This window comes from Girardinichthys multiradiatus, chromosome 21 (assembly GCF_021462225.1).
Source record: "Girardinichthys multiradiatus isolate DD_20200921_A chromosome 21, DD_fGirMul_XY1, whole genome shotgun sequence".
Lineage (NCBI taxonomy): Eukaryota > Metazoa > Chordata > Actinopteri > Cyprinodontiformes > Goodeidae > Girardinichthys > Girardinichthys multiradiatus.
In genome coordinates, this window is record NC_061813.1 from 29,988,241 (window position 1) to 30,011,182 (window position 22,942).

General features: G+C 40.2%; 1 long non-coding RNA gene across 3 annotated transcripts in view; it reads left to right on the plus strand.

The window, feature by feature from the left end:
- The first annotated feature begins 2,881 nt into the window (after positions 1–2,881).
- LOC124857775 overlaps positions 2,882–22,942 on the plus strand; it is a 68,157-nt gene continuing 48,096 nt past the window's right edge. For 2 of the 3 annotated variants that reach the window (XR_007035677.1, XR_007035678.1), the window contains exons 1-2: positions 2,882–3,131; positions 4,519–4,720. This is a non-coding gene — a long non-coding RNA (uncharacterized LOC124857775). The remainder of the gene's footprint in view (positions 3,132–4,518; positions 4,721–22,942) is intronic. The other variant, XR_007035679.1, reaches the window with a different exon arrangement.

A 22,942-nucleotide genomic window follows, 5' to 3' on the forward strand; every position in this document is an offset into this window, starting at 1 on the left:
TGCTTATTGCTTTGGTCTTTTTTGTGTGTGTGTGTGTTGTCCAGTTTGTCGAGGAAGCCAACTGAAGTTATTGGGTGTTCTGAACTGGTTAGCTCTGCTTACTGCAAAAGGGGAAAACCTTTCAGTCTAGTCATGAGCACTTTCTTAGAGGGTCATTTACGCCTACAAGAAACCTTATTGTAGAATTTCCAAAGGTTACGTGACAGCTGATTTGTGTCAGCTATATCAATTCCCATCACCTAAATGACCCTGTAATGATGTCTGATGAGATATTTAAAAAATAAATCTAAAAGACAACTTCAGTGTAACAATGGAGTGAGAAACATCAAAAAAGGCACCTAATAGTCAAACCCTGACAGAAGCTGCATTATGCAACTCTTGTTGAAAGCATCCACTGCCTTATTGCCTTATTTATTACACCGTAACAGAAGAAGTATCTGGACTAAGTGCACCACAAACCAAAAAGTGGGTGATTCTCTATTTCTTGAATACTGAAAACGCCCAGGTTATGTAATCGTACATTTTTGCCCAAACATTTCTGAGAATAATGTATTTAAAATGAAACTAAAGGTAAAAGAAAGGGAAACCGTAACCATAACGCTGACTTGACAAACCGAAGTAGTTATGTGTGCACTATTTTCCTCCACAGCAGCGAATTACTAATGATGCAAAATTTGTCACTCTCAGTTTCGAATTTTAAATTTAATTATCCCGCTGACTTTGTTAAGTCTAACATGCGTCTGAGGTCGTGTTTAGAGCGGGAAGTGTGAGGGCTGCCAGGGCTGCAGCATCTCCTTGTGGTAATTAATGACATAGCAACTTATTATTAACATTACAAAAGCAGCAGAGAAAAGCATATTTTTTAACAGGAGGAGATGCTTACATCTGGACAGGTGTACCTAATAAAGTGGCCGGTGAGTGTACATTTGCTATCGTTACAAAGGTTCCTCTGGTAATAAGTCTTATGTTGCCATATTGCATGCAATGGGAGAGTCAGTAAACTAAAAAAGCATCTCGCAAAAGAAGTATTTCCCAGTAGTATAGCTGAATTGAATCACAACCACTTCGAGAAAACATTCTGTAATGTGGTTGATCTATTTATTTACCGATTTTATTTTATTTTGTGTATGTGTATTCTTGTTAGATCACCAGAGTAACTTTGTATTACTTTATACACTTTCTACACTAATTTATTCCATGATTTGTAGGTTTGACTGAGGTGTTCAGGTGTTATTGTGCTGTGGCAAAACTACAGAGCCCATTATGAAGAGAAACAGAAAATCCTATTAAATTTAATTCATACCCAGAGATTTAGCCAAAACTACAGAGGAAATTTGCTCCTGAAACACTCTAACTGGATTCAATTTCCAAGTTAAGGCAATTACAATCAAAACTTTCTTGTTAAATGATCCACTACCAGACCCTTTATCATAAGCAAGTTTATAGGGGTTACCTTGGGAACAAGGATTTCAATAATATCAGATAAGTAAAACACGAGTTATTAAGTAAGTTTTCAACTTAATTTCTGTAATTCATGTAGGTCTTAAATTTAATGCATAATGTTATAAACAGGTCTTAAAAAGCCTTATGTTTAACTGATTGAAACTTGGGGAAAACCCTGTTCTGTTTTTAGATCAAAACTGGTGAATTGTTCAGCAAAAAATCCCTCCAAATAACACTAACAGGTAAAAAAAATGAAAGAATATCAAATGTACGTTACAGACAAACAGAACAGAACAAAACACTAACGTTTGACAAATTGTAATATTTACAATTTATAGTCTTTGGTGCACAAATTAAGAAGAGTAAAGCTAACTGGCCTCCAATAAATATAACTCTTGTATCCTACTAGTACTTATCTTATGTTAAATTTTTCAAATCAAAGAGTGAAAAACTGTTTTTTGTTTTTTTTTTGTTTTTGTTGTTTTCATGTGTCCTGTTGCGGCATTTCAGGCATACCATATAGAGCAGATGGCTACGACAGGTGCCAGGGAATTTTTGCAGTTTTGACTTTATCCTAATTGCATGATTGACTATTAAATCCTGATTCAATCTAGCATTAAAGTAGGCAGGCCACATTGATGTAATAGTAACCTGTGTTGTATGATCTTCAAACATTTGTATTATTGCGTAGGTGTATGTGTATGTGTGTGTGTGTGTGTGTGTGTGTGCGTGTGTGTGTGCGTGGGTGGGTGGATGAGCGTTTGTGAAAAGACTGAAAAACTGTTTTATGAGATTTTGTAACAGATGGTAAAATGTATCACAATTACAATAATGTGATAAGATATAATATTTAGAATTGAAATTATTTTAATGGATGCACTGTTTAAGAAGATCAAAGCTAAGCTAACTTAGCTTATCTCATTTGCTAAAAAAAAGTTATTCTAAGCTAACTTAGCTTAGCTTATCAGGTAAAGCCATTAACTTGGCCAGACTGATGTAATGTTGGTGCTACTACTAAATCTTAACATTTGGTGTCCTATTTATTTAATCAAAGTGTGAAAAACAGTTCACTGGGGAATTTTGTAACCTTTAACATGTTTTTAGTGAATAATTAGCATAGACTTAATGTTAAGCTAAATAAAGCTATAGGTGACTAGCTTCAGTTTCAGTTTTAGCCTATACTAGACATCAGAGTTGTTTATAATTTGGTTTCTAGTCATCTGTCTGGCACTTCCAGCTTATTCTTCAGGTCTGACAGCCCACCAGATGTAAGTCATCTAAAATACTTCACAAACGTCTTTGGTTGGCCTCTTAGATGCGGTCAGGTGAGGAGTAACTCATGCTCACTAGACTGGATATCGCTCCATGTCACTTTTTATTACCCTTTCTCTTGGACCTTGGTCCCTCCTTTGCATGCATGAGCTTTCTTTGGAAAACACTCACCCTGGGCACTTTTGCTTGTTCTGATAAGATTCATGCAACCACACACTGTGCCAGGTCAAGCTTTTTGATTCTGACTTCTGCTCGCTTTCATGTAGGTATCTGGAAGCGCAGAAAGGAGGTTAAATAAACACAAAGCTCATTAAAATAAACCTCCACCAACTCCCACTCCCTTTTCTTTTTTCTCTGCTGTACAGGAATGTGCTGTCGGGCTTCACATCCTACGCAGAACTACTGCAGGACTTCAGGTAATAAATGAACTGGGGATGTCCACCCAGTAAGCAGATCACAAAGACGGCTGGTAAAGGCTGACTGAGTTTCCCACCACTGTGCCACCTAATCAGACATAATATGCACATAAACATGTTAAGCGTATATAGTTAAAAAATATTTTGTAAATTTGTGACATATGAAAATGTCTTGGTCATGACCTACAGTAAGTCATAAATAAGGATAATTTTCCACTTAAGTTTCTGATTTCCAGTATGAAGTGTTGTGCAACAATGTGACTTTGAATAGAAGCTGTGTGGCGTGTATTTCTATTCACCTGAGTCAATACTTGGTAGAAGCAAATTTAGTTGCAGTTACGGCTGCAAGTCTTTTGGGGTATGTTTCTATCTCCTATTTACATCTAGAAATTGAAAATATTTGCCAATTTTCTTTGCCAAATAGCTGAAGTTAGTCAGATTAGTTGGGAACAGTCTGTGAACAGCAATTTTCACATCTTGTCATAAATTCTCCATTAGTTTTTGGTCAAGACTTTGACTGGGCCATTCTAATACAGGCCCATTCGACAGCTCTGGCTGTTTAGGGTTGTTGTCTTGGTGGAAGGTAATTCCTCTGTCCCAGTCTCCAGTCTTTTACAGCCTCTATCCAGAGCACCTTCCACATGTTTGCTTTTTCTTCTGACTGGCAAAATACAAAAATGACTTATTAGTTTTCTTTTTACTATTACTTTATCCTTGCTCCTCTTTCATAAACTTCAGATTGTGGAATGCATAACTAATAGTTGCCCTCTCCACAAAATGCCCCATCTGAAAGTCTTCACAATCTAGTTCACTTCTCAAGGCAGTTGGTTGTACTGTATTTTATTCAGTGTCAGCTGAGTTAAGGGGGCTGAATGCAAACGTATGCCACACTTTTTGGATTTTTATTAGTAAAAGTTGTGAAAACCATGCATCCCTTTCCTTCCTCTTCACACACATATTCTACGTTGTGTTGGTCTATCTCATAAAATACCAATTCAACTACAATAAAGTTTGAGGTGACAAAACGTGGACAATTGACTGCATTGTTTTACAACCTGATAAACTTGTTAAAAGTTAATGTAAACCGTGTTTTACAGGACATTTCTGTTCTTTGTTTTTTTTTTTTTTATCTGACTCAAAGAGGGTTGTAGGGTGAAGTAAAGGACAAAGGTGGTGTCAAACCACTAGATTTGATATAATCCTCAATATGTGGTGCTTTTGACAAACTTAATCTATCAAAATCCTTTTGAACAAACAAAATGTATAATACCTACTTATTCAATTAAGTTACCCCGTAGCCTTGGCTATCTAGACTTTCATCTATTTTCTGTCTGAATTTAAGGAATGCATCTAAACGATAATAACTTTCTTTATTGTCATCATTCAGGGTGTTTCTCCTCAGGGAAACGTCTGACTTCATCGTTAGTGTTCATGCCCTCGGCCTTTTGATGTGACTGCGCTGTTTGTTCACCAGCGCCAGCGGTCTGCTGTCTCCCATTCAGCTATCGGCTCACTTGGTAAATCCCTCCTCCCACCACCACACACTGGAAGGCTGCACCAGATGCATTGTTGGCATTTGACACCAGGAGGTGAGAGGCGGTCGTCTCGTTCGCACATTATGAATCACAGCCAATGCCTGCAGGGCTCAGATCAGGTGTGATTTCTCACCTGCTTTTTAATTTAGTCATTTTTCCTACTTCTATTAATCTTCATATGAACACACATGAACAGAGAAAATACACTTTTTCTCCACTTGGTATTAAAACATACCATTCACAGTTTTACTTGATTGTTATTCGGTGTTTTAGATGCATTCTAACAGTCGAGAATGCTTTGAAGGGTTGCTTGTATAAAACACAGAAGACCTGGGAGCTGATGAAAAAAGGATATTACATCTAAATATATCTACAACATTGTCAATATTACTGGAAGCATTGCTTTTGAACTGGATGCAATACGTTGGTCTTCATGATGCTGTTTGTCCTCTAATGTTGTCTAACAACCCTCTGAGGTCTTCACAGCACAGCTGGATTTATACTGAGATTGAATTACACACAGGCACAGTCTAATTACTCTTTTCTGGAGGCAGTTGCTGGGCTAGATTTTATTTACAGGCATCAGCGTAAAGATACACGTTTCCATCCATCAATCCTTTGTCTATAACCACTGGTGCTTATGTCCAGAAGCCATTGAGCGAGAGGCGGGGCTCACCCTAGGTAGGTTGCCAGTCCATCACAGCCCAAAAACACTTTTGAGACACATATTGTTTGAAACAGAATACAAGAAAAGTTTTAAGAATTTGTACAGACATGTAGTATTCGTTGTGGAATACGTTTTCTACAAGGGTCATTCTGCTGTTGTTTCTTGCTTCTGGATTGGTTGAAAGATGTGCAACCAATGATGTCTCTGCAAAACCTCAGCGTTGTTTAACAGCATGTTTATTAAGGACATATTGGATAGTTATGTTTAGTATTGGAGGTTTATACTTCCTTCTGTATCAACACATTTGTAGTTATTTTGGGGTCAGCAGCGGTGTGGGTTTAAAGTTTACACTTCATCCTAATATGTGACAATAATATGCTGGATGAATAACTTTCAATGCAAAGGAGAAGAAGAGAGATTTCTGAGTGGTTTCTCACCAATAGTTGATGCACCTTGTGCTCCCTAAACTATAAACAGTCTAACTGTGGATAGCAGCAACCTTTTGACGGTGAGTTTTGCCTTCATTGATTGTGGTCACAAAACTCTGGACTGCACTCAGTCAGCCATGGAGGCACCTCACCACGGACTGGCACAGATAATGAAACCCGGATGACCCGGGTGAATGGACAGAGAGTTTTAAAGAAGGAATATTATTGACCACTGAAAGTTGAAAAACATGGAAGATGTTCAGTGGAGCAGATTTATGGTTTATTGATTCTGAAATACTGAAAATACTGTGATGATATCAGTGAGCTGCCATTTGTAGAATATCAACAAAAACAATTTTATTATATTAGATTGATTTATTCATAGGAAGGTATTTTTCTTCTTCTAATGTATTGTTTTATTGTTTCTTTTATTTTTGTGAAGGGGTTTGATTTGATAAAATAAATTTTGTTTATGTTTTTTATTAAATTCTTTTCTTGTTTCTTTTTCAAATAATTAGTTAACTGATGGTGATAGGGACAATATATACTTCTTTTGTTTTTTACTTTTGTTTTCACCAATAATTTGTAAGAGGGTATGTGAGAGGGTATTGGTAGCACTGTTGCCCTGAAGCAAGAAGGTTCTAAGTTAGAACTTTGTGAGTTTGCATGTTCTCCCTGTGCATCCATGGGTTCTCTCCAGGTACTCTGACTTCCTCTTACCGTCCTAAAACATGACTGTTAGGTTAATTGGTCTCTATAAGTTGCCCTTAGGTATGAAGGTGTGAATGGTTGTTTGTTCTGTGTCTCTGTGTTGACCTGTGACGGACTGGCGACCTGTCCAAGGTGTACCCCACCTCTTACCCAAAGACAGCTGGAGATAGGACCATCCCCCCAATCCTTCAAGGATAAGCAGGTGTAGAGGATGGATGGGTGGGTGGATGGATGGATGGATGGATGGATGGATGTTAAAAGTTGTTTCTCTGAGTAGTTTTCCTTCTTGTGTTGTGCTGTGTTTTCCCTAAATGCCAGGATTTTCACTTTCGTAGTGAAGTACAAAACTAAAAAGATGACTCAGCTTTATCTGAGTCATCTTTACACTTTTGTTATCAGGTTACAAAACTGGGTTAAAAAATTATGTGGTGTGCATCATTTATTTATTTTATTTTATTACTTTTTTTTAAGTAATGGGAGATGTATAAAGTCTTTTGAAACAGCCTGCATATGTTTTTTTCTTCAGAGCTCGTTGTGAATTTACTGTACAGCGAGAGGGAAAGTTGCCTTCTGACTCAACACGTTACATGTATTAATGTCTGGTATATAAAGCAGTGAGCGTGCAGTGCACCTGAAACTGTGATTCACACTGATGCTGCTGCTGCTGTCCCTACTGGTTTGAAACAAAAAAAAAAAACAGTGAGGGTGACGGTTATGATCAAAGTGAGCATAGACTTTTATAACCGCAAATCACTAGATTGTGAAGAACAAGACTAATTTTAAAAAGTAGTTTTTGTTCAAAGTGGCTTTTCAAGCTGAGAAACAAACAAGTGTGACTCACACAGAAGCATGAACTGTTAGAGGTTTGGACAGTGTGCATGAAACTTAAAATCTATAATGTTTTGCTGCTGCTAGGCCGCAGCTTATATATATTTTTGCAGATTATGAAAATACTTTACTTGATCTCAGCGTGTTGTTGAAGCAGGATATTAATAAACTCAGACGGTGTAGTAAACTTAGCTTTCAGCCATTGCACAACTCATTGACAAGAAAATTCAACAGCAGAAACCGAAGAGAGGAAACACTCAGCTTCCTTGTTCCTCTTGTCCTAACAACCATACATGGCAGGAACTTCATTCACAGTTTTGTACTGTAAACCCTCAACCGAAGTCAGTGGCTAATTCTGAGACTGAAAAATGCACTGAGCAATTCATGCAGGTTACAGGCCTTTTGTACAACATTAAAATGGTGCTCAGGCATTCAACAAGCTATATTTCTTAAGCTGTTCATTTAAGGTTTTGCTGCAGAAATACAGCATTTCATGCAGTTAATTGTAGTTTAACTCTTAATGCCTTTGAGGGGACTCTAAAGATCAGATTTTCTTATATTTTATTGGTTATAATATCAGTAATGCATCTTGCTTTGAGTATTTTTACTACCAAAGGTCTGTGAGGGTAAAAATAGAAAGGTCCATTAAGCCTTGAAAGTGTCTCCTCAGCAAATCTTCAATTAAAAAACCTGCTCAGGCTGCCGGCCATTTAATCCCTTTATGTAAAGGATCTGCTTCATTACGCTCATGTGCACACGTGTGTGCATACATGTGCATGTGGGTCTTTTATTCGTGTCTGTGACATCTTATCTCACCATGACCTATTACAGTACAGTGCATCCTATCTCATCCGTCTTCGTATTTTGCAATTTGCAAAAGAAAAACAAAAAACTGTTACATGTGTAAGCTGTCATAACTCCTCAAAGCAGACAAAACTATAGATTAAAAAGAGTCCCGACCTGTTGCAGGTGTGCTTTCCCAGGATGCTTGTGCAAGAGTGCGTTGAAAAAACAGAGCTGAACGCTCACAAAGGCAGCTACTTACTACAGGACAATCAATTTTTCTGCCACATCCTGGGAAAGCACTGTCTAGGAATCATGGTCCATCAGTCCCCATCCACTACAATTGCAACTAAGGATACACGGAAAGGCTGTAAAATTCAAAGTTGGATCTAAATAGCGGTCCTTATTTAGAGAAATCATGAAGATACAACTGAAAGTGATCTTACTGTTTAGACAAAACCCTGCAGATAAACACCAAGCTTCGGTATACAGAGCTGTCATTTTGAATGGGGTTATATTAAAAGGTTCAGTTACTCCTCCCTGCTCTTTCATGGAGACTGAAATAGAGACTGACACATCCTCTTAGACTTAGCATCTCTAGTTTGTGTTTCACTGTTAAAGTATAAGGAAGTGGGGATTGGATTTCATCTGCAAACACAATGCTATTCGTTGTGGTCATTTTTAATGGGAGTCACTGAGCTTTGTCTTCACTAGTTTTCAGGTATCAGCTGGATCCTGTGTCCTGTGTACTTCTAGATTTTCTCTTGACTCTTCACTTAAACATACATTAGGTACCCACTTCAAGAGGTTGCTGGTACCGGCTTTGTTTTCAGAGCTGCTTAAATTCTTCACAGCTGTTGATGGCACTGGAGTTCAGTGAACTCAACTTTGTGTTCAGGAAACCAGTTTGGGAGGATTTGTGCTTTGTGGCATGTTGCATTTGCCCACTGGTAGCCATCAGAAGATGGGTGCACTGTGGTCACAAAGGGAAGGACATGGTCAGCAACAATATTCAGGTAGGCTATAGCATTTAAATAATTTTAATTGGTACTAAGCGGCCAAGATAAAATCCCTACACCATCATACTACCACCACCAGTCTGGATGGATCTTTGCTTTTGATTAGTTTATGCTTAATTCTTCATCTGACTGTTGCCGGATGAAATCGATGTTAATCTGTGATTGTCCAGATATGTGAGGCTGCGGTCCTATGGATTAAAAATAAACCCAAATCATCACACCTCCACCACATAGCTTGATGCTTAGTATGAGGTTTTTTGGGTTACACCAAACATGGTGCCGTGCTTTATGACGAGACATCTCTACTTTGGTCTCAGTTATCACAAACTCATTGGAGTAACACACATTGAGTCTTTTACATCTCTGTGGAGGAACTTTGGCCCACTCTTCTTGGCTAAGTTGTTATAGCATGAATGGGTTGTTTCAGGTAATACCACAGCATAGTGTAGGCTTTGACTAGGCCACCTCAAACATTTCATTGAGGTTTTGTTTAGTCTTTTTTTTAGGTAATCAGAGGGGTACTTGCTGGTTTGCAAACTGCTGCATAACTCAAATGTGCTTGATCTTAAGATCAAGGAACTGATGGCTCGACATTCCCCATCAGGATTTTCTGTTAGAGGGCAGAATTCATGGCTCCATCAGTTACTGCATGTGGCCCAGATCCTGAAGCAGCAGAACATCACACTAACGCCATCATGTTTAGTGGTTTTATGCTAGATGGGCCTTTGTGTTTTTTGTCTGCATTGGGTTTGGCCTTGTAACCCTCCCATAGATGCCATTTTCCTCAGCTTCTTTCTATTGTTGAATCATTAACCTTAACCGAACCAAGTGAAGTCTGCAGTGCTATAAATACCGTTTTTGGTTATTTTGCGATTAAGGTAGGCCGACCACTCCTGGGAAGGTCCACCTCGGTTCCATGTTTTCTCCATTTGTGGACATTGGTTCTCGCTGTGGTTTACTGGAGACCTAAAGCATTAGAAATAGCTGTGTGGCCCATTGTTTCTCATCCATTCCTTAATTTCTTTAAATTGGAATACGGTGAGTTGCTTTTTGAGATCTTTTAGCCTACTTCACGTTGCCAGAAAGGCAAGCCTATACAAAATCTACTCATCCAGTTTTAATAAAACTTTAAACAGACCTGAAGAAATTTCCACTGAGTAGCCAATCGTTAAAACTACAACAGACATTGTCCTTGAAGGGAGTGCACTCTTTGAAGAACTTTAGTTTGTTTTTTTAGGTAAAGTGTAGCCAAAAGATACCTTGGTTGCAACACCATATTGTAGATCCAAATGCTAACCCTTCAGTCATTCAGGCAGGTCAACTTATGACTTCTTTAATGTAAACAACTACCAAACTGCCACTACTTTGACTTTTCGTAGCTTTTACAACATGCAGTGTAATTATTTTTTACTAACTGATTTATTAATTTATGCATCAAGCTGTTTGTGTTTAACTCTTTCATGTCTCAGCAGTTGTAAAGTAATTTCCCTCTTTCAGTCAGCAGTAGCAGAACCCAGTAAGGTATTTTTTGATTCTGGTGAAATAAAACCAAGAGGCCGTTGATGACTGTGGAAAATGTACACCCATTTAGGTATTGAAATTTTTCAGTTTTACTTAATCTATTCTGTTCAGCATCTTCACTCTGAGTCATTGTTAGGGGAAGTTGTTGGGTCTTTATGCATATTATTTTGTTGTGAAAGGTGGCGTTGCTTTTATAAGGTGCCATTAAGATTCAAACTGTGTCTCTTTGGGGCTTACCCTGCTCTGAGGAGCAGCCACTCACTTCTGCTAAGAAGAGAGGGGAGGGATCATACTATATTATGGTGTTAACCTTGGCAAATGTTTCTGTTGTACTTCAGGGGAAACATCTTTACACTTGTGAAAAGTGTTCATTTAAATTATGCAGTGCTATGACATTTCTTTTAACAATCAGAGCTGATCTAAGAGGATGTGTGCACTGAAAAGTGGTTTATGCTGCTTCCACGCTCACAGCGGGGAGGGAGTTACCTAAGCGTTTACACAGATGCTGGCATTCAGGCAGGGCCATGAGAAAGGCGAACGACAGGGGGATCAGGTTGCAGAGAGTGCACGATTTGTCTTTCTCCCAAATTTCCCTTTTTATAGTTGCTGGTCCATCGTCTCACATGGGTTTGTCTCATATGGGTGCCCTCTTGGGGATTTCTTCCTGGAAATGGGTCAGTCTGTGATAGTGTGTGAATGCCGGGTTAAGCAAACTAACATCTGTGCTGCTTTTCCTGACATCAGCTTCACACCTTGTGGAATGTGAAAGCAGAAAGATGAAACACATACGGATTACACTTGCTGAAAGTCAAAGAAAACCCCAGTGGTTTAACATTTAAATTGCACAACAGCGTAGGAAATTGCTTCACAGGATTTTCAGAAGAAAGTAAGGCTGCCTATGCTCATTTTGATGCGGTAAACCACTACTCTGCAACTTGAAGGCATATTGTATCTCGTGTAAATGCCTCATGCATGAGCTATTTAATTTTACCTCAGTCTTTGCTATGTTTGTCATCTGACTGACACTTCTAGGAACAGTGCTTGTCTTGTCTTCAAATAATGTACAGCACATTTTTTGCAGTGTGGACCTAAAATAACACAGCAGTTTCCTTTTTGGCTTCAGCTGCAGGTTAGATGATTCAATACATCACATATTAATATATAGTGAGAAGCTCTGTTTACTCTTGTACCCTTTAAAAACTCCAGTGCTACCAGTTGTGTTCAGATGTCACCTAATTGGTAAATAGAGTCCAACTATGTGTAATTTATTCAAACTAAAAATTCAGCTCAAGATGAGCAAATATGCACTCTTTATGTAGGAGAATCTGTTGATCAGACAACAAAACATTGTGCTCACCACTGCACATCACCCTGAAGCATGGTGGTGGTAGTATCATGGTGTGGGGAACCTTTATCCCTCATTTAATATATACAAAAAACACATACTTGTACATACTGCTCCTTGTCCCTATTTATTTGTTTTTACACATTGTAGTCGTTGTTTGACTGATGTTTATGTGAGCGATGGAAACCAAAGTCAGATTCCTTGTTTGTGCACAAAAACGTGGACAATAAAGTTGATTCTTATTTTGATTCTGAACAAGAAAACTTATCACTTTTTGTGGGAAGATGGAAGACGCTAAAAGCAGGGCAATCCTGCAAGAAAACCTATTAGAGACTGCAAAGGACTTGAGACTGAAGTGGAGGTTCACCTTCTGAAACACACACATAGAGCTAAGATGGAATGGGTTTGATCAAAGCATTTTCATGTGTTAGAATATCCTTGATCTAAACTAAATTCAGAATCTTTTGCAATACCTGAACCATTTCATCTTGAGCTATTTCGCAAACAACAATAGGCAGACATTTCAGTCTCTAGATGTGCATCGCTGATAGAGACATACCTCAAAAGACTTGCAGCTGTGTATGCACCAAAAGACAGTTTTACAATGTTTCCACTCAGGGAGACTGAATACAAATGCATGTCACTCCTTTCAAATTTTCAATTATAAAACTTTCTGGGTTCTGGTCACATAAAATCCCAATTAAATATAGAGACTAACGTAAACAAATGTGAAAAGTTTTCCTTTCCACTGTCGCTACGTGCTCATCCAGGAGGAGTGAATGCTACAAGTCACTGACTCAACACAATCTGCTGGGTTTCCTTAGATAGAAAAACTTTTTAACCAATTTGAATAATAAATCTGACGGCACCGTTTGATAGTTAGGATTAATTGCAATGTACGTACCTGACTTGAAATCTGTATGATTTGACTGAACTGACTTTGTAAAGGGTCTTGAGACGACATGTGTTGTGAATTGGCGCTATATAAATAAAACTGAACTGAATTAAACATAAAAAGTTCAGAGTGTGAATACTTTTGTACCAACTATAGAAGACAAAATAAATAAAATATGCACCACCAAAAAAACTGACTCAAACTAATTTGAGTCTGACTAAGTTAAGAGGATCTTTTATAAACTCCTCCACGGTAACTCTACAGGATTGTCAGCATTTTCCCAAAGTTCCAAGAAAACATCTTCTCATTTCAAGGTTCTCACTTTACCTTGATTTCATGAATCACTCATCAGAATTGCAACTTCCTCCTCTGTAGAAATAGTTAATGATGAAGCCTTTTGAAGTTTACCTTCATAAAGCTCATCTAACAGAACACCATTAAAGTGTTTAGGGTTGGGCTAGTTGAGCGTGAGCTGCTAACACTGTAATCTAAACCGTTTCTGGTGTTTAAAGGAGTAACCACCTCAAACAGTGCAACACTAGGGTGAAAATACATTACTGCACCATGAGCTCATTATCCCACCATACAGTGGTTTTAATCATTAAGCAGGGATGGTGGTTTCAGTTTCAGTGAGATCACCCCGACTACTAACTGTCCACTCAAATTACAGCTAATACAACATTGACTGCCCCACAGTGACAATATTTGCCTGGTAAAGCATGTGGTGACTTTTAAATGTAAAGCACCACATGTAATACATTTTACACACTCAATTGAAAAGGGCAGCTAACATTTCTGCGAACTCCACACATCCTGGACACAAATTTTCTAGACTTTTACCTTCTGTAACCCTAACCCTAACAAGTAACAGTCAGAGTGCCGAGACGTATACTATGCATATATGCATATTTCAATTATGTCCTTCTTTTATGTAAAAATATTGTATATATACATATGTACACGAATATTTTTATTTCAAGGGGTCCTGACCTTAACCTTCTTAAACACCTTTGGGATGAATTAGAGCGGAGGCTGCAATTCAGGTTTTCTCATCTAACCATGAACACACTTCTAAACCTTGTGGAAGATGTTTACAGAATAGTTAAAGTTGTTATTGCTGGCAACGGTGGGTCCATCAACGTCCATCTCATCCCTAGAAGTTTCCACTGGGGATTCCTGGTGTGATGGAGCCCACCGCTCTGAGTGGGACTACAAGCTCACTGAGAACAGGATGGCCTGGCTTGTGCAAACATTTATGCAATCATTTTGAATGACAAAACTTTATTATTATTTTTTTAAATCAGTACATTTAACCTCTGCAGAACCTGACAGTGTTGTGTTTGAGTGGGTTTTCTATCTAGAATCTTCAAAGCTCTGTTGTAAATCATTCTTAATGGTTTGATTGTTGTGGCTGTTGCCTGTGACCAGGAGGTTAAACTATAACTCAACTGAGAGAAAACCATGGCTTTCACAAAGAAATTAGCAGCAGGAAGTGGCAAACAATCTGATCATTCTGAAACTATATAAATTAGCTTTCTGCAATTTTACAATCTTTTTAATATGATTTTCAAAATGTGAGATGTGTGTCCAAAATCAGAACAAGATATCTAACCTCCTGTACCTGCACAATGTCTTGACCATTGATTTTTAAATGCAATTCTTCAGCAGGGCGAATCCATGTAGTACAGTTTAATCCTAGTTAAAATACAATGCATTTGAGTTTTGCAGTTTATAATGCCAATTTGTAAAATGTTACATATCTAGGGAGTGAGTAGGTGACAAAGTAGTCGGCTGATTGACGACTGCTAAAGTCATTAACTGTGCAGCAATCCCTCATCCTCAGAAAGCACGCAGCAACAGTGGAAAGGAAAACCTCCATTTTAACAGGAGGAAACCTCCAGCAGAGCCTGGCTACGTGTTAACAGCTATCTTGAGACTACAGAGCAGACAAAAAAAAAAACACTGGTCCAGAAGTACTTTCTATTTTTTATTTAAAAAGGTAAACACGGTTAGGGTCAGCAGTTTTGTTTAGGAACGAAACACAGCTAAACAAATTGGCTCTATGCCAGTAGTGAAATCTGCGGGATGAAAAGGCAGAGTTCATGTTTCTGATGTCTTGAAGGGCGGTAGCCTGCAGCTGGAGATGAAGTTAGATGCAGTCTGACTTGGCAAAGTAGGATTAGGACAGGAAGTGACAGCAGGTGGCATGGGTGATGGTGTACATCTACAGTATATTCCAACCCTCACCAGTGGTCCAAAGATTTGGATTATGATAGAAGGCACAGCAATGAAATTAACTTCCTCCATGGAGCGACTGGGCTCAACCTTACAGATAACGGGTTAGAAGTTTAGCCCTTGCTGCTCTGCATCGAATGATGTCAGTTAAGTTGGTTTGGGCATCTTATTAGGACACCTCCTGGGTTCCTCCTCTCAGAGGTTTTCCAGAAACCACCCATTGGGAGGAGACTCTCTGGGATAGATAGATAGATGGATGGATGGATGGATGGATGGATGGATGGATGGATGGATGGAACATCTGTTTGGATAGTTTTTAGGCCTTAACGTCCTAAATCACATCTATTTGATTGTTTGACCTGGTTTGTGACTTCCCAGCTAACGGGGTCCAAAGATGGGCCAAGATAAAACTTCAAAAGGTGGAAGAAATGCTAATTAGACAACACTGATGCAACTGCACCACTTTATTTGTATTAGCACTCAGTTATGAAATAGGCCACTGAAACAACGCACATCTGCTTTATTCGAGTCGTAGTCTCTTTTCTTTCCCATTTTGAAGAGTGGCCTTTGCATGAGGGCAAATTCATACCTCAGACAGAAAAAAGTTAAGAAACAGTTCTTGATTTAGGTCACAGATTTTCCTTGCACTTAAACATGACATCACAGGACTTCCTTATCTAATAATGCTTCCAGCAGCCTTATTATGTCAATTTAAATGGATAATGGAGCTTCACTGAATTCGTGGAGTCTCAGTGGAGACAATGAGGACACAGAGAGAGGCAGCTGCTCTGTCCCTTGTGACGTCTTTTCTCCCTCTCTCTCTCTCACACACACACATATGGAGAAACCACAAGTGGAAGCTTGTAATTTTCAGCCTGGTGGCGTTTATGTCTGATCTAGCTTTTGTTGTATGGGCTGAGTATAGTTGTCGAGAAGCAGCATAGAATCATGCACATCCACAAATGACAGCTCAGGGTTGGAGGAAGCCAAGTTCACTGAGTGCAAGCTTCACACCGCACAAAATTAATTTACGCTTCCTCTTTTTAGTATCGACAGAACAGATGCAGCTGAAAATAAATTTAACCAATATGCAGCTTTTTATGAATCAACACGTAGTAAAAACTTCTATCGTCAGTGATGCCTGCAGGGGAATAATGCTGCTGACCACATAAAGGACCATTCTTTATTTAAACCGAATAAATCAATTATTGTCTTTGTGCACAGTGATAGCCACGAGGCGAACTCCCTTTATAATTCGCCACCGTGTTTGTTAATAGGCTGATTATGATGGCTGTGGTTGTAAGGATCATGTGAGCCAGTGTGACGGACAGTGAATGGTTGGCTGTGTTGGCACACAGGGGAGGAGACTCGTGGATGAAGAGAACATGAAGGGCTTTCTGTATCTCTGCTATGCACACAAATATGCATTTCATTACTAACCTTAGACAGGAATAGATACAAGCCTCTGGCTTTTGGGCTAAGGCCACCTCAGCTGAGCTCTGACCTGCAATCTTCAACATCATTCGTGTAATCCTCTTCAGCGGATTTCTCCTCTCTTAAAACTTCACAGCTAAGAAAATGAATGCTTCTAAACATCCCTGTGCAAAACCTTCCACGGCCACGACTAACTCCTTTATGTTCTACATTCAAAGACAAACTTTGAAAGAACATCAGAAAACATGGAGAACTGCTGCTTTATGTATCACAGGGAAGTCCTACTTACTGAAAGCCAGGTGAACAACATAAAAAACACAATCACCATAAAAACGTAGCTCAAACTGTTGGTTCTTGCTTTGGGGTCAATCTCTTTCCAGATGGTAGGAGCTCATATTCACCATCAGGTGAGTGGCAAGGGGAGTGGAGGATGTTATTCACCTTTTGTGTTACTCTGTTTGTATTAGATTGGGGTAACTTGGCACCATAAATGTAGCCACTTTTACTAGTTGTTTCATCCTATTTATGTCTCCTATTGATAGGGTGCCAAACCAGGTGATAAAAGCAAATGTAAGGATGGTTTCTATCATAGAATTGTCCAAACTGGTCATCAAGTTTTTACACACCCTAAATAAATGAAATTTGCAGAGGAAGTGCCATCTTTAGTTGGCTTTTTTGCTGACCTTATCAGAGATTTTACTAAATGTCAGCAACATCACCCAGATACATATAACACTGAACATGCTTCGCTGACTCCCCTTTATTGGCAACTAAAGATGGCGAACTGGGCTTCTTTCTAAACTCTCTACACAAATCTCTGGTTTTGGTGACATTTAGTTTTAAGTAAAAATTGTCACCCCCTTTATAAAACCAACAATTTGAACATCACAACAGTACAAGAAAAAACACACAAGAGGAAAAGAGCAGAGTCTGGACAAAAGCACAAAAATACAAAGAATAGCAAAAAATGCTATAAATAGACAGCAAAGAACCAGACATGAAACGGGTTAAATGAAATCTGAACACTCGTACTCATCGTCTTGTGCTTTATCTGGGACCAGGTCACGGGGGCAGCAGACTCAGCACAGACACCCAGACATCCCTCTCCCTAGACACCTCCTCCAGCTCCTCTGGGGGGAGCCCAAGGCGTTCCCAGGCCAGCCGAGAGACATACTCCTTCCAGCGTGTCCTGGGCTGTCCCCTGGTCCTCATCCTGGTGGGACGTGCCCGAGCCACCACAGCTGGCTCCTCTCGAAGTGGAGGAGCAGCTGCTCTACTCCGAGCCCCTCCCGGATGGCCGAGCTCCTCACCCTATCTCTAAGTGAATGCCCGTCCACCCTACGGAGGAAGCTCATTTCAGCCGCTTGTATCCGGGTCTCGTTCTTTCGGTCATGACCCAAAGTTTATGGCCATAGGTGAGGGTAGGAACGTAGACTGACTGGTAAATCGAGAGCTTTTCGGCTCAGCTCTCTCTTCACCACAACGGACCGGCACAGCCCCCCCATTACTGCAGCAGCCGCACCGATCCGTCTGTCGATCTTCTGCTCCATTCTTCCCTCACTCGTGAACAAGACCCCGAGATACTTGAACTCCTCTACTTGAGGCAGGAACCCCCCTCCAACCTGAAGAGGACAAACCACCCTTTTCCGGTCGAAAACTATGGCCTCGGACTTGGAGGAGCTGATCCTCATCCCAGCCGCTTCACACTCGGCTGCGAACCGCCACAGCGCATGCTGTAGGTCTTGGCTAGAGGGGACCAGCAGGACCACGTCATCTGCAAAAAAAAGAGACGAAGTTCACTGGTCCCCAAACCAGACCCCCTCCGGCCCATGGCTGCGCCTAAAAATCGTGTCCATAAAAGTTATGAACAGGACCGGTGACAAAGGGCAGCCCTGCCGGAGTCCAACATGCACCGGGAACAGGTCCGACTTTGTTCCAGCAATGCGGATCAAACTCCTGCTCTGCTTTTACTGAGACCGGATGGTCCCTAATAAAAGGCGCCTGATTCTATACTCCTGGAGCACCCCCCACAGGGCATCACGAGGGACACAGTCATGAATGCCTTCTCCAGGTCCACAAAATACATGTGGACCGATTGGGCAAACTCCCATGAACCCTCAAGTACCCTGTAAAGGGTATAGTTCCATGGCTGGGTCGAAAACCACACTGCTCCTCTTGAAGCCAAGGTTTGACTATCGGCCAGGGCTTTTTAACCACCTCGGTGACTTCAGCCTGGGTGATGAAAGAGTCTAACCCCGAGTCCCCAGCCTCTGTTTCCACCTGGGAATGCGTCATAGCAGGATTGAGGAGATCCTCGAAGTACTCCTTCCACCGCCCAATAATGTCCCGAGTCGAGGTCAGCAGCCTCCCACCCCCACTGTAAACAGTGTTGGCGAAGCACTGCTTCCCCCTCCTGAGGAGCCGGATGGTTTGCCAGAATCGCTTCGAGGCCAACCGGTAGTCCTTCTCCATGGCCTCACTGAACTCCTCCCAGGCCTGAGTTTTTGCCTCTGCCACAGCCCGGGCCGCGGCACGCTTGGCCTAATGGTACCCGTCAGCCGCCTCAGGAGTCCCACAAGCAAAATACAGCCGATAGGACTCCTTCTTCAGCTTGACAGCATCACTTACTGCAGGTATCTACCACCGGGTTCGGGGATTGCCGTCGCGACAGGCACCGCAGACCTGACGGCCGCATCTACGGGCAGCAGCATCGACAATGGATGCGGAGAACATGGTCCACTCGGACTCTATGTCTCCAACATCCCCTGGAATCTGGTCAAAGCTCTCCCGGAGGTGAAAGTTGAATACATCCGTGGACGAGGGCTCTGCCAGACGTTCCTAGCAGACCTTCACTATGCACTTGGGCCTGCCAAGTCTGTCCAGCTTTCTCCTCCTCCAGCGGATCCAACTCACCACCAGGTGGTGATCAGTGGACAGCTCAGCCCCTCTCTTCACCCGGGTGTCCAAAACATGCAGCCAAAGGTCTGACGACATGACAACAAATCTGAACAGTTAGATCCAAATTTGACCCAAAATGAAGACTCAAAAGATTGACTCAATATCAGAACAGAAATTCACAAAATATAGACAGAAATAACAACAAATAGACATAAAACAACCCCAAAAAGACACAAAATAATAAAAAGACAACATAACCTTACAAAACATGCACAATGAATAAAAGTAAACACAAAATAACAACAAGAGGACATAATAAACTACAAACAAGCACGAATACGCAAATTTTGCTCCGGCTCCTCAGCTATTGAGATGGCCATGGAAGACGGCGGATTTCTTTGTCTTTTTGTTTTATTCTGCTGAAAGATCCTGTGATTACCTATTTTCACTTTTCTGGCTGAGTCCACCAGATTTATCTGTAAAATACACGTCATAGCGTCTATGAGAAACAAGCCCAGAGCACCACACATCCTCCCCCATACACAAGGTGAATTTTTCACACATTTGTACATTATTCATGTTTAATCCACCTGCAGTGTTTCATCTGATTAAAGCAAGCAATTCCAGTTCAAGTCTTTAATGTGCTTTTTCATTTGTGATAGTGGCATGCTTTCCAAAGAACTTGCTGACTCATAGATAGCATCTAATTGTTGGGTGGTAGAAGAGATTGTGTTATCTCAAAATGAAACTTTTGCAGCAGCTCTCAAACAGAAAGCCTTGGACATGTGTTTTACCTTCCATGGCATCCTTTAATTAATAACCTGATTATAAATATGTGTTTTAGGGCCAGTAGCTATTTTCTTGGAGCCTTTTCCTGGTGTTACCTGTCTTACACGAATGGCATGTTCTCTTGTGTTACCCATTTTGAAGGGTGGCTGAGAGAAATTGGCTACTGTGTCCAATCACGTTTATACCCCAAAGTTTCTAGGCTACTTTTAGGACTTGTCTCTTTTCCACAGCTTATCCTGTCCTGATAGAGTAAAAGTGTTGGTTCAGATTTCACAACTTAAACATCACCATATCAGCAAAATAAATCCCTCCACTCTGTGGCCACCATCTGCCTGGGAGCTTTTGGAGGTCAGACTGCTATCTGATAACTAGCCTCCATAGTGAGTGAAGAATTGAGACAAAGGCATTTACATAAACACATACACTAGCCTGGGTCATTAATTAACAGCAGCTCCAAGCAGAAATACCACTGAAGGATCTTTAAATGAGGCCAGAGTCCCCTGGATAATTATAAGCAGCCTGTTTACCATTTCAGACTGTTCAAGTGTCCTTGGCAGGTCGTCAGATTTTCCTGAAGGTGACCGCTCTTCATCTTGAGCCGCTGAAGGTGGTTTGTGGTGCTCATGACATTGTCTGCTGTTTTGCTCATTCAGCTGATGTTGATCAATTAGATAAAAACCCTTTTTAAAAGAAGCTGATTTAAATACTCTGTTGAGCCCTGGTTGTTTTGATGCATCTCGAGCGATGTTACGAGAGTTTGACTTTAAGTACGTGTCTTCACCCTCTCAGAAATGCTTCGCTTATATTTTTGTGGTTTAAAAACAAAACTGCATAGACTGTTGTGAAAAAGGATTTACAGACTACTTGCATTTTTACTGTTTTGTTGCAATTAAATGTTTCAGATCATCAAAGTAATTTAAAATCAGACAAAATGCACTTTTCAAATGTTGCTTTCATTTATTAAGGGAAAAAGCAATTCAAACCACACTGGCACTATGTAGAGCAGTAACTGCCCCCATGCCCACCCTTGGCAGCAATAGCTGTCATCAAGCTGTTTTTTATAACTGGCATTGAATCTCTCCCAGTGCTGTGAAGGAAATTTGGCCCGCTCTTCTTTGCAGAATGGTTTTAATTCATCCACATTGAACGGTTTTCAAGCTTGAACGGGGTTTTAAAGGTTATGCAACAGCATCTTAATCAGATTTAACCCGGGACTTTGACTAGGACATTTGAAAACCTTCCTTTTGTTTAGTTTTTTTAGTCAGAGGTGGACATGTCGATGTGCTTTGGATCATTTTCATGCTGCATAAGCCAACAGTGCTTGAGTTTGAGGTGACAAGCTGATGGCTGGACATTCTTTTTCAGGATTTTCAGTCACTGAGCAAAATTCATGATTCTCTCAAGTAGGGCAGCTCATCCAAGTCCTGAAGAAACACAGCAGCCCATACAACCACACTGCCACCACCATGTTTGACTGTTATGATGGTATGGTGTTCTTCTGAAATGTGTTTGACAATCTGGAACATTTAAGTGTAACAAAATAACCCAGAGGAAATACTTATTAACCGCACTGTATGTCATTCAACTGTCAGAACAAGATGACATAATGCTTCATAATAATTAATCTAGACTAAAATATTTTCTACATACAAATATACTTCAGATTCACATGTTACATGTAGACGTTTTGTTGTCAACATTTTGTTGTTGTAGTCCCTTACAGACATTTATAAAAGATCAATTTTCTTGCTGTAGTCCTATCAGACAAGTAAAAGGAGCATAAACTTAACTCCGTATATTTCCATTAACTTACATAATGCCACGTACACTGACAAGGTTTCTAGAGGAAGAAAAACAGGTTCACAGCAAGACACAACCACCACTGTACCTAAGAGTGAGGGTGAGGTGCTTTTCACATCTTCATCCTTTGTTTTACACCTAATCAGCTAGGATGGTTTGTTGCTGAAAAGCTCAGTGTGGAGTCGGCTTTAGCAAACGTGACGTGTTTACGTTTGAGATGGTAAGCATTTTTTTCTGGCATGCCTTCCAAACAACTAGTTGGTACAAAGATGGCATCTAATGATTGTTGTGTATACCTTGTGAGCCCAAGATGCTACTTTTTGCAGTACCTCTCTAGCAGTTTAGAGAAGCGTTCTGATTAGGCTGGTTTGTCAGATTAAAAGTATGTTTGAAAATAACCTTTTAGCAGGTATTAAACATGGTTTTCATTAAGCCCATATTTCTGTATAAAGTAGTTTTTTTATTGGTCTGATTTAATATTCTAATCTTAATTGTACTTTTTCAGTAGCTGTAAGCAAAAAATCCTCATAATTAACAGAAATAAAGGCTTGAAAACATCAGTCTCTTTTTTATTCTTGCTTGATACAACAGTAGTAATTTTAGATGTTCATAAACTGGAAAGTTTAAGTCAATTTACACACAACAATACCCAACAGCCACTATTTTAACCCCAAACCTTAACCTCTACTTCTGCTGAAGCGCCCTCCTGCAGGATGCTGCCGTGTTGCTGCACAATAAGATATAAACTTTCCTGACATCTAGTGTCATTTGGCATTTCAGTAAGTTGCATGATTACATCAAGGAAATGCTCAAGAAGGCTCAAGCCTTACAGACCGACAACATATGTAAAATTTCAAGAGTGACAGTGACAGTCAGGCCTATGAATGAACTCTAATTTCACTGTATAGTCCATCAGATTTAGA